Source organism: Desmodus rotundus, chromosome 2 (genome assembly GCF_022682495.2).
Source record: "Desmodus rotundus isolate HL8 chromosome 2, HLdesRot8A.1, whole genome shotgun sequence".
In the NCBI taxonomy this organism is placed as follows: domain Eukaryota; kingdom Metazoa; phylum Chordata; class Mammalia; order Chiroptera; family Phyllostomidae; genus Desmodus; species Desmodus rotundus.
In genome coordinates this window covers 25,579,083-25,594,827 of record NC_071388.1, presented here as the reverse complement: position 1 = coordinate 25,594,827, position 15,745 = coordinate 25,579,083, and the positions used below count along the sequence as shown (strand labels likewise).

General features: G+C 38.9%; 1 protein-coding gene across 4 annotated transcripts in view; it reads right to left on the bottom strand.

Moving 5' to 3' along the window:
- The window catches only part of ARL14 (ARF like GTPase 14), a 74,486-nt gene that overhangs the window by 16,965 nt on the left and 41,776 nt on the right, over window positions 1-15,745 (bottom strand). Inside the window, exon 3 of one of the 4 annotated variants that reach the window (XR_008426116.2) lies at window positions 6,269-6,468. The exons of the other annotated variants lie outside the window; for them this stretch is intronic. The gene's annotated coding sequence lies outside the window, so the exon portion shown is untranslated. The remainder of the gene's footprint in view (window positions 1-6,268; window positions 6,469-15,745) is intronic. 4 annotated transcript variants of the gene reach the window in all.

The window sequence follows — 15,745 nt, the reverse complement described above, 5'->3', positions numbered from 1 at the left end:
ACACAAAAATGTTACGGGTTCAATTCCCGGTCAGGTGAAGACCAAGTACCTAGGCTGAGGGTTTAATCCCTGGTTGGGGCACATGTGGGAGGCAACCGACTGATCTCTCTCTCTCTCTCCCTCTCTCTCTCTCTCTCTCTCCTCTTCCTCCTTCTCGAAAATCAATAAACATATCCTATGGTGAGTATTAAAATATAATAATAATAATAATAAACAAATAAAAACAACATGTAAACCCATAACAAGAAAACAGGAAAGTTCCTCAAAGGGTGAGAGATTTTAACAAAATTCTGGCAGGTGGGATGGGGTGGAAGACAGTGGTAACTGATGCGGCAGGATAAAGCTGAGGCTTAGGGTGCTGAAGCGCAGGCTATGGAGGGAAGAGGTAAAAACAGAGGGGTCCATAAAAGTCTGCAGCAGGAACAGCCCCCACATACACACTCACAGCCCTCTGCTGAGTAACATTTCAGCAATGAGAAGGTACTCCCCAGCCAAAAAACTGAAGTGTTCTTTTCTAAAGAAATTGAATGATGTCAGAAAAAAAGACCTCTGAGTTTGGGCAGTTGGGAGTTTACACATCATAATGCCCAACCCCACATTCAATTAACCTACAGCCATCCTGGCAGTGGGCGACATTGCCCATATGCACAGCATCCCGGGTCAGCTTTTCTGCACACAGACATTTCTATGCTTAATATAGAAAATGCCTTTAATATAAATGAGGGAAAGACCAAGATAGAAATAAGAACACTTTAAGGAAGTTTAAACAGAGCAGTGCAGAAAACAGAAGAAAGTAAGTTTTAATTAATATTTCCATGGAGATTTAAAAAGATATTGCATACATAAAACAATAAATGGATGCTATTAAAAAGGTCACTCAAAAAACAAAAACAGAACTCTTGAAAATTAAAAATATGATTTTAAAAATCTGAATAAAGATCAATAATAGGTTGGAAGGAAATCTTTTAGAAAGTAGAAGATAGAAAATATGAAAGAAAAGATAAGAGATGCAGAGGATCAATTCCAGAAGTTTCAGCACGTGACTTATAGTACTTATTCCAGAGGGAACACAAAATATGCAAATGAGGAAATTATCAAAAAGAAATATGTAAGACTATTTTCCAAAGCAAAAGAATAAACTGTCCACAGGGAAGCGTTGAAAGGCTTCCCTCAATGCTTAGCAAGTTGATTTTTAAAATAGCTATAACAAGGCATATAATATACATATTTTATTTTTACTAAAACTAAAATTTTATTTTTTAAGAAATTAAGTAAACTATTCTGGGTGCATAAAGTACACTTACAAAGAAATTATTCAAGCCTTTTAAAGAAAAATTAAGTTTTTAACCAACTCACTGTATCTCAGAGAGATAACATTTTCATTCATTTATTCATCCATCTACTCATTCATTCAACAAGTATATATTGCCTATTTTGTGACATGCCATTTGCTAGATTCCAGGAAGGTCAGAGATAAATTAGACCAGCCCTTAGAAGGCTTTCATTGGAGGGAAGATAAAAAATGTGTGAATAAACAAAAATAATAATACACAGTAAAAAATTGTAAATGCTGTAAGGGAAAAAAAAAGCTAAAGTATTCTGGATATTTAAAGATTATTTCAGGATGGAGGACATTAGTGGAATTATCTAGGGAAGGTTAAATTCTGAACTGAGCCTTGCATAGATGTGGTGGGGGAAGGGTGTTAATGAAAGAGATGCTCTGTGTGAGCAAAGACTCAGCAAGGGGAAAACATAACATGTATATGGGAAAACAACAGGAACGCACAGCATATGCGCATGTATTTGTTTTTCCTACAAACATGTTTATCTAGCCTGAGAAAACCATCACACAAATCTAGATTGTAGGACATGCTACAAGACAACAGTATGCCATGTCATGCAAGACAGAAAAAAGCGAAAAGAAAAAAGGAGCAGGGGAAGAATATTCTAAATTAAAAGATACATGATTTCCTAAATACGTTGTGTGATCTTTGATTGGATTCTTCGTCCAAAAACATGATTAAATCAATTATGACAATTGAGGACATTAGATGATGTTATTTATCATTGTCAAATTTTAGTTATTTTCTTTATTATTGATTTTTAGAGAGAGAGAGAAACATCAGTTTGTTGTTCCACTTATTTATACATTCATTGGTTGATTCTTATATGTGCCCTGACTAGGGAATTTAACCTGCAACCTTGCCGTATTTGGATGATACTCTAACCCAATGAGCTACCCAGCCAGGGCCTAATGTTAAATGTCCTGAGTATAGTGACAATATTTTGGTTATATAGGAAGTTCTCCTTGTTCTAAAGAGACACATGTTAAAGTACTTAGGGCTGATGTCAGCAAGTCAATTTCCACTGATTATCAAACACACGTATACACAGAGAGAGCGCACAGAAATATGGTAAAAGTTAATAATTGGTGGAGTTAAGTGAGAGGTATTGGGTGTTTATTGTACTATTTTTTAACGCTCCTGCAGATTTGAAAATTTTCAAAATAAGTTGAAAACAATGTAATGAGATGAGCCTATCAATTAGGCTAAAGTCTGAAATAATGTAGAGAAATAATTTAGCTTACACATGTGGTAAGACTGTACTTCCAAAGATGAATTTAAGAACTCTGACTGACTTGAGCTCACCCCAACTCCACATTTTCAATAAATTACCTTTTTAAAGAAACTTTTAAAGGTTTGCCATTTAGTTTTTAAATTCAACGTGGTTATGTTCTTTATAAGATCTCCTGTCAGTATGAATGTGCCTTCACTCTGTTTTCCATTTGACCGATGTTGCCTTGTTTGCAGGATAGCCAAGCAAACAGGGTTAAAGTCTGGAGGATGATATCCAAATGAAATAATAATTTTTCTGTGAAAGGAAGTAAAATAACTACTTTCTCCATGCTGCTTTCATGAAAAAGTCTACAAATATTTTAACATCCTTTCCTGTTGTCCCACAACATTTATGGGTTCACTTGTCTCAGTCAAACCTGAGGGAAGGCAAGGTATTATTTTTTTGTAAATCACTGTGAGATTATACAAAAGAAAAAAAAGAATTGTGAGAGTTACCGGCAGGCTCTGAGTAGCACAGGAAATTTGTTTTGGAATACAGGAATGAAAGAAACATTTTCTTTAACGTCTTACCATGGAGATGGGAGGCAAAAAGCCCGAAATTAGAAACTCAGTCATGTAGTGACCAGGTAAAGATATCAAAACTTACCTCTTGGAAGAAAGTGGCAACTTACTCTAATGTTATTTTTCACAGATAAAAAAGAATCAGGATGTGGCCATGCGGCTTGCTTAGCTTATGCAGACTTAGAACATACCCTGTTTTTCTTACAATAACTTATTTTTGCCAGCCTTTTAAAAAGTAAACTTTTAGAAAAATGAAGTCTCACATACATACAGTAAAACACAAATATCATACATGTATAGCTCAATGAGTTACCACTTATTGAAAATGCCCATGTAGCCGCCACCAAGGCTAGGCTTAATTTTTAGTCTTCCATTTTTTGTTGCAAGTGAGAATTCCAGACTTCAAATGTTTCTACACCAGTTGTCAGAAATATACTCTGTTCTCAAACATGTAACTTGAGCAACAGGTACTCATTATCATAGCTGAGATTCTTTGAAGCTGTGAAGAATGATATATTCCAACCTACAAAGCTTTTCCAAGCACCATTTTTCCAGGACAGAACCAACACTTCATCACCAAAGGCAAAGAACTTTACTTGTCACATGGTAAATCATTGGATCTGAATTCAAATCTAGCCTCTGGCAAGTGTTGAATGGTGATAAAATCAAGGATGTTGTAATAATTACTTATGTTATATGAAGTAAATGTGAAAAACATTTCACAGAACCTGGCACATTATTGGTGAAAATTTTCTTTCTCTCCTCCTACAAGTTTTATATATTGGCTAACATTTAAAAATACTTGCAATTCTTAACCTTTTGCAGACAAGAAACAATTTGATGATTATCATCGGAGTATTCCTCTGGCGGAATAAATTACTGTATGCTGGACCTCCTTCCCAGCACCCAAACACTGCTATTCCCTCTCCCCCAAACAAGATTAAAGTGAACAAGGAGACAATACAACAGCGAAGGGGCAGTCTGGGAACTATCTGGAACCCCAAAAGGGCAGTAATACTCTTTGCCTTGGTGAAAATGGAGATTTATAATTTATATATAGAATTCTCTGAATGTCTACCCAGCCAGCAACCAGGGGCTCCAAAGAACTGGGTGGCGCCACCTGACCACCCTCACCTAACTGATTTCCTTTACACTTCTGCTAAATAATGATGCAAACCATAGGTTTGCAGAGATCTCCATTCTTTATAGTTTCTCATTTCTCTTCTAACTCATGATAAATCTGTAACTATTCATCCAACATTTATTGAATACACACTAAGTGGCCAGCCCTGTCTGTCTGCTGTGTTCAGAATAACAGTTTACCTTTTAACAAGTAACTGAGGGTTGAACTGTTTTTTTAATCTTTCAAAAGTACTCTATATACAATGCTGCTATTTTAAGAAATAAAAATTTTGTTTAAAAACAATATTTAAAATTTTTTAATCATCCGAACATCTAAAAATCTAATGTGATCATGGATTTCATTTTTGTCTATTTTCTTCCTGTCCTTGTTTATGTACATATATAATTTTGACATGCTTCATTCATTCATTTATCCAACTTGTATTGAGCATGTAATATGCCTGGAAATAATAAAGACACTGGCAATATGGATGTAATCAAAACAGGCTCCATTGTCAACGAACTAATAGTCTAAGAAGGAGACAGACACCAACACGGCATGGATATTGCTATACATAAGGTAACAAGATCTCAAGGAAGCACAGGAGTCATTAAAAAGAAGGCTGAAATAGCAAGTTGAGTCCAGGAAACCAGAAGCAGTTTCACAGCTCTGGAGTTGAGAAGTGTAGCGGCAGAGGAATAAGGAGAGGAGACTGCAGTTCTGTGCCAAGCAAGTGTGGCTCCTGCATAGGCGCTCACATCATTTACCATCCCAACTTGGAGAGCTCTGAAAGCAGAAGGGGTACTTATCGTGAGTATGACAGAAAGCAGGACTGTCCCGGAAAAACTAGTAGGCCCTGTGGTCACCTAATAGAGGCCAACTGAGACTTGCCTGGCTTCACTAAGGAAAGAGGAAGGGCTTATCTCAGCTGTGATCCAGGATACCAAACAAGGAAGTTCGTCGTATAGAAAAGTCATGCGATATGAATTTGAGTAGCACCCAGGGAGCCCAAAAATATAAGATAGTCATCCAAGAGTCCCAAGTCAGAGGGAAAGGCAAGAAAATTTGCAGATGATGTGACTGTTTACCTAGAAGACCCACAGAACTGGATGACAAATCAAGACTTACACTGTAGGCAGACACGAGATCAACACACAAAGATAAGTAGCATTCCTCTTAGCAAGCAATAACTGAGAAAGATCCCATTCTCATTAGCAGTAGAAACTGTAAAATACTGAGGGACAAATAGTCCTTGTTATAAACTACCAAGATGCTAAGTTTGTTACTGTTGTACAGCCTAGTTTATGCTGGTTGACCCGAGGAGGCAGAGTAAATAATGTCCCAAACCATGTAATACTGCCCAGCACAAAGAAAATAATGAACAATTTGTGCATTTATAAGGAAAGCTTGCTAAGAGGTACTAGTAATGGGGGAGGGTGGGGGGAAGCAAATTCTAAAATAGTACAGTTAGTATAACATCACTTCCATGAACCCCTATCCCACACGTCACCAGTGGCTACTATATTAGACAGTGTAGTGCTAAATAAGCTGAAAAGAAATAAGTTCATGTAAGAGAGAGAGACAGCCCTGGCCAGCATGGCTCAGTGGTTGGGCGTTGTCCCCTAAAGCAAAAGGTCAGGGCACATGCCTAGGTTGCGGGTTTGGTCCCCAGTGGGAGAACGAACGAGAGGCAGCTGATTCAGGTTCTCTCTGACATCAGTGTTCCTCTCCCTCTCTTTTTCCCTCCCTCCCCTTCTCTCTAAAAAATAAATAAATATTTTTTTAAAGAGAGAGAACAAAGGAAAGTGGCTCAGATATGGCTGGGGAAAAAAAGGGAAAAAAACGAAGAAGGAGGAGAAGGAGAAGGAGAAGGAGAAGGAGAAAAGAGGAAAAAAAAGAACACAAAAGATAGGCAGAGGCCCCGGTGTGGGGGCGGAGGAGGAGCCACAGTAACTGGCGAACCCTCCGGCAGGTGTAGGGATCTGAGAGCAGAGGGGCCTGCGCTCACTTCTCAGGTGCGGCCAGTGTAAGCAGGAACCCACATCCGTCTGTGACAGCCCCCAAGTCTTCCACTTCCCCTCATGTCTCCGGAATGGCCCAGGTGGACACCGGCTTGCTGGTCCCTCAGACGAGTGATGATGTGGCTCAGGGAGAATCACCACAGTCGGGAGAGGGTTGCTGCGAGTGCTGGACTGCCGCCTGGAGACGCTGGGAACGCGGACAGAAGCAGTGAATTCCAGCCAGGACAGGAACCCAACACTCCAGCCCACGTTCCCTAGAACTTAGATGCCACTCCAGGGAGATGGCAAGAAAGGGGAAGTTCTGAATGCAGAGACTTTAACAGAAATAATAATTTTATAAAAAAATAACAGAAGTAAGCTTATCTGCAATCTACTGACTATATGTCTGCTATCAGGAAAAAATGAGAGCTTGAAACAGACATTAAAGTTCAGTTCTAGATTTTTAAGTTCAGTTTTGTGAAATGAAAACAGGTCTGTCGATCCTGGACTCTGTGCAAAGCAGAGCACTAACTACTGAAAGGGTGAAACAGTTTCTCAAAGTGCAGCCAGGGCTTTAGAACTGTCGGTTAGAGTGGCCTCTGCCAAGCCCCATGCCCAGCCCCGCAGACGGAATGTTGACATAGGAAAAACCCCGTGGCCCGGCCTTTGTGTACTCAGTTGATTCTGACCTTGCTTTCTCCTCCCCCACCCCCAACACCTTATTTCTTCTCTGCTGTGCCCATGTTGACCTCTAGAATTAACAGTTCCTTCCTCTTTGTGGGTGCTCCTGAACAAGCAGGAAATCGGTGGGGGCCTTTAGAGTTGTGGCACCGCTGGAATCTAGTCCCTAAATCCAGGGGCAGTGAACAACAGGACACAACTTCTCCATCTAGCTCTTCATCTGGTTTGATTGGCTTCTCCAACTCACACCGCCAGCCTGGAGGTCCCCAGGTTTGCGGCTGGTTGGCTTCTCCCTGGCATAGACCTTGCTACAACCTCTTCCCAGGACTGGGTTCCTGGGGTACTGAATTCCAGGAGGCACTCCCTCTCAGGCTGCCCCTGAGAGCAGATGCCTCCAGATTTTCCATCCCAGGTGCCGCACTGCCTCACCCTAACCTAGGCCCTGCTGCTTTCTTCCACCTGGAAATAAAACTCCTTTCCGCCCTGGCCCCCCACTGCCTTCGTGGGCAGCCTCAATGTCTCAGGTCTCTCCTCAAAACACCCACACCTCACAATGAAGTGATTGGAACGATGAAAAAATTGCAAAGTAGCAACAGGTCTACCCTGTGTGCATCCACTGAGCAGGACAAGTAGAAAGTGCCAGGAGAGCTCCCCCCTCCCCCTTTAAATTGCAGAATTACAGCATTTGGGGCCTGGCAGAGACTTTATTAATTGTAATTTTATGTGCCTGCTAATATTCAGGATTGTGAGGCTTTATGTTTGTTTGTTAGTTTTACTTTGGCTATTCTCAGAAGGGCTACTGACAAAGGTATTCTGGTGGTTTAGAGAGAAAAAGTCACAGTGAAATCCATGTAACCAAGTCAGCTAAAGACTGTAGCTCCCAACAATCAGCGACAGTGTAATCAGATCACTGATAATAGGAGTCACAGTATATAGTGGAACAGTTTACATTTCTGTGGTTGGATTTAAGCGAATGTCTCCCTGCCCTTAAGTATTGGATGGGAGTGAAAGTAACATTAAAAATAAATAATTCCAAGTTAAAAATGAAATGTCATAAAATCTCCATAGGACCATTTTGAAAGACACCACAAGTCAAGTCAAGTCGAGGATGTAATTCTACACCCAGGCTACATTAGACACTGACATACTGTTGCTCAGTGAGTCTAACATAGTAGTTTTCCTCTGAATGCCAGCAACCGGGCTCTATATTTAGCTAAGTTTCCCAATCCTAGGAAATCCATTCAAGCATGACAGTAATGAGTGAGCAGTTTTTTAATATCTTTTTACTCAGTATATTGTAACCTAATAACATTAAGAACTTGCAACCTTCAAAGCATTTTCTAGGTACTTAAATGTTCACCATCCACCTAAGTCTAAAAATGTCAGAACATTTTATGGGCGAGAACCCGATACCAGACATTAGTGACTCATCACCAACAGGACAATCAATTCTGTCCCCAGTCTAGTGACTACTCCCATGGACAGCTTACTCCCTCTGCCAAGAAATGAGTCAGTTAACTAATCTGGTAGCAGAAACATCACTTTCATAATACAGTTTTTCCCAATTCATTCTATAAAGACTAATATTCATCACACGAGAGCCATCAAACAGAAATGTTTGAATTTAGGGTTATGCACATTTCAGATACACATTTAAGTTTCTCAGCTGCATAAATTTATTTCCATGTGTTCTGATTTCCCAGGAAATATGACCTTACATAAGTATTTTAAATAGGTAATTACACTCAGAAAATTAAATAAAACTAAATAAAATATCATCATAATTAATTTTAACAAAACATCCTTTAAGGACAGTTCAGAGAAAAATCAATTACAAAGGGGGCTGCTAGTAATTGTCAAGTAATGAAACTCTGTGTCTTCCAAAATTTCTAAACTATATTTCAGAGAAATTGCTAAATATCCATCTGTAAAATTACCAAAAAATTGATCTAAAGATTATTGTTCAGATTTTACCTAATAAAACATACTATTGCTTTTGTTACTAGAGTTTTATTTTTCTGATTCTAAATGTACAGGATGACACAGCTTCTTACATAAATCTTGCTGGTGTTTCATTTCCTTTGTAGCTATCAAAATTATTGTCAAATTATCATATGACCTAATATAAAATTTTAAATAAAGTTAGCATTTCATTTATAATGTGATCCTGGAGAGTCTGCTTATTAACGACAAATCCAAAGCATCATGAAATTAAATATAAAATACCACAATCTTATTTAGTAACCATATAGCAAAAATTTATTGCCTTCTCTTAACTATATAATTTTTCATCCAAACCAAAGACATTCAGCTCAATCATCAGAAAGGTTAAAAGACAAAAGCTCCTCTTGCCAAGAGTGAACAGTAAAATGGATGAGAAAATACCGATTTAATAACAGGGACCCATGTTCAGGTGGATCTGGCCAGAAGTCAAACACAAGAGGATTTCTGTTTATGGAGAGAGTGGCAACCCCTCTCTCACACTTCTTACTTAGCATCAAGCCTTATTTAATACAAGACTATTAAAAAATTTTTAAAGCAATACAAAAAGATCACGAGAAAGCCTATGACATAAAATAGCATTGTTTCTGTCCTTTTGAAATCAGGACCAAAAATTAAAGATAAGAATGAAAAGCTCAATCGGTTAACTCGAGGGTAAACACTTGATTTCAAGGTAACTGGAAAAAAGCTGAATCAATTCCGAGTAGTAAATTGGAAACTAGATTTTTTTAAAGGCACCTCTATCACTGATTCCTTTGCAAAGTGGGCTTTCTGCAGTTCCAGGATTGGTGCCACTGTTAAACGGTTTCACTCAAGGATCAGCGTTTCTGTCCTGACAACTAGGACTGCTTCGGCTTTCCTTTGGCTGTGTCTGTGGCAAGTCCCTGTGTCACTCTGGCCAGGTAAATCTCCTATAAAATACTGGTCTCCCCAGAAGCTCTTGGAAGTATTTATTAGACAATAATTGTAAAAAGCTTTGCAAGTTGTATGTAGCAGTTGCACGCTAAGTAATAATGATTACAAATGAGGTATCCTTCCAAAGAAGCTACTCTGAGGTTCATCTGAGAATGACTGAGATTCAGAAAGAAACATTGACTCAAATGTTCTTGAGCATCTAGGGGCTCGGGGGAAAATTCTTCTTTACCTCATTTTAGAAAGATCCACGGGAAAGAAAGAACATAAAAGGAATTATTTATGCCCTTAATAATGATGCTTTCTATTAATGCCAGTACACATGCAGGTGTGTGTGTGTGTTTAAATGAGACTAGATTTTAATTAAGACTAGATTTTAAACTTCATTTGGAAAATTTACTGGTTTTGACCACATCAGGATATGAGAAATTAGTTCAAATAAGATATGACTATTATCATAAGGGGGAATATCAATATTAATTAGGTCTGGTGACGAAGATCTACAAAATAGGTTGGAATGGAAGGAGCATGGACTTTGGAGTCAGACAGACCTGGGTTGAAAAACTGGATCTGCCGCTCTGCCCACAGCTCACTGGATGGCTTTGCAGGATTTCCTCATCTGTAAAGCAAATAGTAATACCTCCCTGTAAGGGCTGCTGTGAGGGTTAAATGGGATTTCTTTTGGAAAAGTACCTTATTCTGAGGGTGGCTGTCCATCAGGCACTTACAAACAGCAACTATTCTCTTTCAGCTGAATCCTGTCCCTAAGCAGGATCTTGTACCTAAATGATCCCATTCGAAAGAATTGCACCGAGTGGTTCATTAGCACTTCTAAGGAATCCAAAGATATCAAGACTTCCACACTACAAGTGTTATAGATGACTTTGCAGGGGTAATTGTTCTTTTCATGATAGATTTGAAGATTATATTAGTACTTCATGCATTTTATACAGCATACCCATTTTATAAGTTTTTCCAAAGCAAATATCATTCATATGTCTGAGTATATAAATATACCTGTGTCTAATAAATATATATAATTATTCTATTTTTTTATAGACAACCACTGGTAGCCTGTGGAATTTCTCACCTATTTTTAGGATGTTAGCACTGAGAAATCTGAGCTCTCACCCAGTCTAATCATTTCCCTTCACAGGTGAGGAAACTGAGCTCCAGAATTTGGGTAACTTGTCAAAACTCACAAGGCACTAGACCTGCGGATAAAACTCTAGTCCCCTGACTATCGATCCAATGTTCTTTTGGTGCCTTTAAATATAACGTAAAAGGCAACACAGCATACTGTTGCTTTAGAGAAAAAAGATCCCGATCAGAGATTAGAAACCTCTCCAAGGCAGGAATCATGTTATTTATTTTGTTGTGTATAACGGAGTTCTTTGGAAGAATGAGTGTTGAGTACAAACATTTCAAATGAATGAATGAGTTTTTCTTAAGGCTGCAGTGCGTGTGACTTTTTTGGGGGGGAACTATTTAACAAAATTGGGTTTTGCTGTATATAGTAGTTGGAAATCACATAACATCTATGATGACATAAGCAAATGAATAATGGAACAGTTATCTGGAATTTTTTAAAAAATGATTATATAAAGTAAGACTGACTGCCAGCATGGATACACACATTAAAAGTCCCTTTTTCTAAAGAGTAAAGATTATGTTTCTGTACTTAAATGAAACAATTGCCTAAAAACTTCACACTTCCTTCCCTATCTACATTGAGTCTTAGACTGTGTCTCTGGGAGGTCAAACATCTTGATGAAAACTTCAAAATAAGGTAACTATTAAGATGTTGACGTAATTGCAGTATAAATGAAAGAATCAGTTTACAACTGTAATCAGAGAACTTATATTTACATAGTAAATTTACATAGCAAAGCCATTCCAACTTGTCGGCAGTATTGCACAGCCATTGAAATTCATGATCTCGAAGATAATGTGGCACCATGGGGGAGACATTTGCCTGCGAATATTTCACTAGGAAATCAGTATTCATTGTCACATAATTTTACAGAAAAAGAATTCTGCACAGAAAATGGCAAAAAGGAAATATACCAAAATAATAAGAGTAGCTGTGTTAGAGAGGTGGCAATGTGAGTGCTTCCTTCATATCTCTGGTTATATTACTTCTGTAATAGAAAAAAAATTAACAAGCATTGTACAAAGAAAATGAGATCTATAAAAGAAAGTATAGTACATATCTGTGATTCATAGCAGTCCCAAATCTTTGGAAAAAGCTACTCCACATTTTTCTAGTTCTCCACAATGTGAATTCTGTCTTCCAGAAGTAAATGCTAAAACTTAAAATATCCTAATCTCCCTTGCCTCTTTCTGAATCTAGGGTGAGTCGCCATAATTCAGTTTCTGCCTTCATTTGCTCCTGTCAGAAACTACCTGAAGAACAGACAGGGCCCAGATATCCCTTCTGCTGGCACGAGTGGTTTCAGTGCCATGGTTCTGGGGATGGCAGTAGGAGCAGCAGTGTCCCCATTGCCAGGAAGACAGTTTGGTTCTGGGATTGGTGGTGACTTGACCTAGAACCTAGAACCTGTTCCTCCTGCCTTTCCAATGACTGCTTAGACTTTCAAATCTCCCTTTATAAACCCCGTCTCATTTAAATGACTTGGAGTTGATTCTTTCGTCTACATCTTAAGAATGCTAACACATAAACAAAGGCTAACAAAACTGGACCTAACTAAAGAGATCATTCTGAACTTCAGAAGAACACTGTGATCAAATAAAAGACCTTATCCTGACCAGTGTGGCTTAGTTGGTTGGTTATTGTCCCATAGCTGAAAGGTTGCAGGTTCAATTCCCAGTCAGGGCACATTCCTAGGTTGCGGCTTCAATCCCCAGTCCGCATGTGTGCAGGGAGGCAACCAATCGATGTTTCCCCTACTCCCTTCCTTTCTCCCTTCCTCTCTCTAAAAGCAATGAAAAAAAAATGTCCTCGATGAAGATAAAAATTAAATTAAAATTAAACACGTTTTATTAGGTAAATAGCATGAGTGTCATTTCGGGGCAAAGTGCTAAAGAGTTGGTATGTGACCCTGCAGCTCTCTTCTGCGGCAGCAACCAGGTGGCCTCGGGTCCCAGGTGAGGCAGCTACAAGATGCCAGATTCCCCGTTAGCCCAAGTACTGGAGAGACTGTGTGGGAAAGAGCTCCCCAGTGATCCAAATAAAACATGTAATGTGATCAACAAATATATTTCTGTTATGTTAGGAGATTCAGGAGGTAATTTGTTATCATCGCATAGTTTAACCTAGCCTGATTAGTACACAATATCTAAAGTGGGGTGTGTTTCACGATCAAAATGAATGTGTAAGTTTAAAAGCCTTGTATGATGACAGAACATTATATCTAACAAAGGTAAATCAAATAAAGAATGGAGTAAAGGTCTATTGTTATTTTGCATCAAGAAAAGATATCTTTTTCTCAAAAAGCAAAAACAAACAAAAATAACACGTTATGAAGAACCCTGAATATTTAAAGATTTTAAAAACGACTAAGTTATGCTTTTCAGTTCTCACGCTATGAAAACTAGAATTTGTGTGTGTGCACAAATTAATTTTCTTAAAATAACCCCCCAAAGCAGTATGCAATAGTACAAAGAAAGCCATATTTATGTATTGTGAAATTTTTGATTGGCTGAAGAGAAGCGAGGGAAAATTGCTTCCAGCAAAACTAAAGGAGATGGGAATGCAACACTCTTTTGCACAGACTCATCTTGCTTGCTTTTGCTGCCCTTTCCCTTTGCAAATGTCTATTTTGGCCTGTAAACTACAACAGTAGTTTTTCCTGCTGATTAGTAAATGACCTTTATTTCATAAGATGTATGATGTTCTTTCACCTGAAATAGCCACTTATTTTCTACGTATCCCTTATAAACTGCACCACCCTGTCTGCACTGAGTGACATGGGCCACTGGGCCAGCACTGGAGGGGGAATCGTTATCCCAATTCTGTTGTTGGAATGCTCAACAACGGGACATTTCAGGGTTCAATGTCCTAATATTGGGTTGGCCAAAATGTCCGTTACGTTTTTTCCATACGACGGCTCTAGTAGTGTTTAGTTGTCTTTAACTTCATTCAAAACAATTTTGTTACCTTGTATTGTGACAGCTGTCATGTCAGTGTGCATTTTTAAAAACTTATCAAAATTGGTGAAATTTTGTGCAGCTACTTTAATACTGAAGATGGCAGAAGATATGAAACATTTTCAGTGTATTATGCTTTATTATTTCAAGAGAAGTAAAAATGCAACTGAAACACACACACACACAGACTTGTGAGGTGTATGGAGAAGGTGCTGTGACTCATCGAACATGTCAAAAGGGGTTTGCAAAGTGTCTTGGTACTACTGACATTTCGGCCAAATAATTCTTTGCTGTGGGGCTGTCTTATGCATTGGAAGATGTTTAGCAGCACCCCTGGCCTCTGCCCACTAGAAGCCAATAGTGGGAGATAGTCAACATATTCAAAATATCCAAATCAATAAAGTTATTAATGAAAATGAAAAATGTGTCTTTATTTTATGGAAAAAACCCATATGGACTTTTTGGCCAACCCAATAAACGATCCTTTACTATGTCTTAAAGACTGTGAGTGTAAAGGGTTTTTGAAAGAGTTGGGGTTTTTATTTTGGTTTGTCTGTAGCACAGAAGATCAAGTAAGAGGAAATGGGATTAAAGTATGAGAGATTTCTATTAGACATTAAGAAAAACTTCCAGAATAAAAAAAAATACTGGAATGGATTGAGGGAGAACACCTGCTCATTTGTCAGGCCCACCATTAATAAAGACTAACTTTTCTTAAGGCAGAAGACTGGGTCAGATACCCTCTCAAAGACCTTTCCAGTTCAGTGGCTTCATGATCATAAGACTGACATTATACCATAATTCTCTTGGCTTCTCTTGTTTTCATTTATATCATTCAGTGTCTCTTGTATCTGCCATTGACTGGTGTTGCTGGAAAATGGTCTATACCCCTTCCCTAGACAAGTGAACACACACACCTAGAAGAGGAGTCAAATAATTCTTCAGTAATCCCACAGATTTCAGACTGTAGAGGAAAGAATTCACATTACCTTCCTGATTGAACTGATTCATCTCTGAGCATGGTACAGGAGTATAGTCCTCACTGACTACACCTTGAGGGTGTCCCCCAACCGATATTCCCTTGACAATGGAAACTGTTCTCATAAGCCCTTGTCTCTCATCACACCACCCCCTTCTCTTCCACCATCACTGTGCTTTTACCTACTTCTTTTCACCCCTTTGTGGTCTCCGTCCTTCCTCTCCAGGAGTGACACTTCCCCAACATTAGCAAGCCTTTGTCCTCCTCCTGTGTCCTGGAAACCCTCTCAGTCCCTGCTGGGGTGCTGAGTCACAATTCTTCCTTCCACCTGTTCCTGCTCCTGGGTGGGAGAAGATGGAAGGTTCGTATCCTGCAGGTGGAGACGTGTTCAGAAGGACATTGCTGAAGAGATTTGTCTTTGTCTCCTCCTCCTCCACCCCTCTGTGCATTGGCCATCCATTGAAAAAGTCCAGTCATCTTGCATCAGACTGCTAATCTCCTGCCAACAGCCCCCTCCAGGTCTGTATATGGGAGTCATATTCCCCTTGCTACTATAACTTAGGAACTTATTAACCAAATAAGTACTGCTTTCCTCTCAGCCTTGTGTAACATTGCAAAGCCCTATTTTATTAATTAGTTTTGGGATTAGCCATTGCCCTCTAGTATGGAAAGGCAACCTCACCATACATGTAAGGTGTTATATGTAAGCTGCAGAGGCCAGCAAATTGTGGCTACGGCCTGTGAGCCAAGTCCAGCCCTCACCTGTTTTATTGGATACAGCCATGCCCGTCTTTGTCCATAA